The sequence below is a fragment of the Setaria viridis genome, chromosome 7, assembly GCF_005286985.2.
Source record: "Setaria viridis chromosome 7, Setaria_viridis_v4.0, whole genome shotgun sequence".
NCBI classification, from domain to species: Eukaryota; Viridiplantae; Streptophyta; class Magnoliopsida; order Poales; family Poaceae; genus Setaria; species Setaria viridis.
Genome location: NC_048269.2, coordinates 23,142,219 through 23,144,708, shown reverse-complemented (window position 1 = coordinate 23,144,708; position 2,490 = coordinate 23,142,219). Strand labels below are relative to the sequence as shown.

Genomic DNA, 2,490 nt, shown 5'->3' with positions numbered 1-2,490 from the left:
GCTACAAGAGAAGAAAAAAAGTGTGACAACAACCTTAGAAAATATGTGGGTACAGAAGAAAGAAATTGATGGGGAGAAAGAGCTAAAAAAAGAGGAGAGGTTCAACAAAGCATTTGCTCTTGAACAGGATCGAGTTGCTCTTGAACAGGATCGAGTTGCAAATGAAAAACTACTTATTGAGCTGAGGAGCTAGGAGGTCCAGTTGCAGAAAAGGAGGGATGAAGAGGATTATGACCATGGACCTTACTACCATGCCAGATGAACAAAAGAAATACTACATGTCCTTGCGGGCTGAGATCATGAGCCGACTATCTATGCCTAGTGCTTAATTACTATCATGTTTGTGTTTTGTTGATTTAGGAACTATTTTCCAACTATAGACTTATTTTATTCACTTTGGAACCTATTGATTGATCAGATGATGTGTACCGCATATTTAGTTGATCAGATGATGTGTAGCGTATATTCAATTGACCAGATGATGTGTAGCGCATTTACTCAGCTATTATATGTCTATCGCTCTGTGAGTGGTTGGTGAGATAAATTAATGTCAATTTAATTGCCGTGAGTGCATGGATATGGTCTTGTGCCTGTGCTATTTTTGAAAATAAATACTCGGTGAAAGTATTTGCTGCTAGTACCGTGAAAGACTGGGACTTATTTTGAGCATCGTAAGCATGTCCTTATCACAAGGCTTGTTTGGTTTAGTGCCGATTGACCAGATGATGTGTAGCGCATTTACTTGGCACTGGAGAAGCAATATATGGAGACTGAATGCCTATGAAAGTAACAATTATTGAAAGAGAATTATGTATGTCTGTATGGTTTATCTCAAACTAAAAAAAATTATAACGTAGCAAAAATTATTGAAGCATAACGTAGCAAAAAATCCGGACAATTACTATGAACTATAGACAATCATTTGTAGAGGTCTGAATGGTGTTGCCACAGGTGCTCAATGAGGTCATCTTGAAGCTGATTGTGAATATCTTTGTCCCTTATATTCCTGTAATTTTTAATAAACTCCTCAAGTTCAGGTGTTTCATCGTGAGAAATATTCACCTTTTCTCCCACCCCATCATAATTTAAATCATCTCCCTCATCGCGCTCATTCTCAACTATCATGTTGTGCATAATGACACAAGCCCTCATGATTTGTCCGATGGTGTCTTGATCCCAAAATCGAGCTGCCCCCTAACGATAGCGAAACGAGACTGTAAAACCCCAAATGCTCGTTCCACGTCCTTCCTACAAGCTTCTTGGGCAGTTGCAAAATATTTCTTCTTGCTACCTTGTGGTTCAGGTATACTCTTCACAATTGTAGCCCATGAGGGATATATGCCATCAGCAAGATAATAACCCATTGTATATTCATTATTATTAATGGTATAATTCACCTTTGGAGCTTGACCTTCAGCTAGCCGTGCGAATAAAGAAGACCAGTGCAAAACGTTGATGTCGTTGTGGGAACCAGGCATCCCAAATAAAGCATGCCAAATCCAAAGATCTTTATCTACAACAGCTTCAAGTATAATTGTAGGCTCATGCACATGCCCGGTATACATACCTTGCCATGCCGAAGGACAATTTTTCCACCTCCAATGCATACAATCAATCGACCCAAGCATACCAGGAAAACCTCTACTCTCTCCAATGGCAAGTAATCTAGCAGTATCATCTTCATTAGGTGATCTCAAGTACTCATCTCCAAAAATCTCAACAACAGCACTGACAAACCTTCTCAGACTCTCAATAGCAGTACTCTCACTAATACGGATATAATCATCTGTAGCATCAGCTGCTACTCCATAAGTTAACATCCGAAATGCTGCGGTAATCTTTTGCAGACTAGAAAGGCCAAGCACACCGGCAGCGTTTCTTTTCTGAACGAAATATTCATCATGTTGCTCTACGGCATTCCATATGCGTACAAACAGTGTACGCCTCATTCGAAACCTGCATGTCAAGAGTAATGAGACACATGTATAATATGAATTTTTTTAAAAATGCTCCAAATAAATCTATTGTTTACATACCGTCGTCTGAAATAACTATGTTCGTACGTAGGATCATCTGAAAAATAATCTTGATACAACCTCTGATGCCCTGTCTGTCTATCTCGCTGAAGTACTTGATGACCTATGATAGAACCACGATGTTTTGTTTCATCATCGGACTCATTCGCATTCACGGCCACATGAGTAATAGAGATTAAGAAATCATCACTGTCATCATCTGACGACGAATCCAACACTAAATGCATCGGAAAGCTTCGTCGATTCATAGTAATTCCCTTTCACCTATCTCGAATTATAGTTGGAGATCAAAGCAACTGTTTATCCTAGGTATTGGCGGCCAAAAAACCTCGTTACGACAGAATCCTCGTTATAGCATGTGACGCAAAAAAAAACAAAATACAAGATGCCTAATCATTACCTTCATCTAGCGCAAGAGGACGTGGACGTAGGAAGCACCAGGAATCCAGGGCTG

General features: G+C 39.6%; 1 pseudogene; it reads right to left on the bottom strand.

The window, feature by feature from the left end:
• Window positions 1-918: 918 nt before the first annotated feature.
• On the bottom strand, window positions 919-2,263 carry LOC140223480 (uncharacterized; annotated as a pseudogene).
• Between the last annotated feature and the right edge of the window lie 227 nt (window positions 2,264-2,490).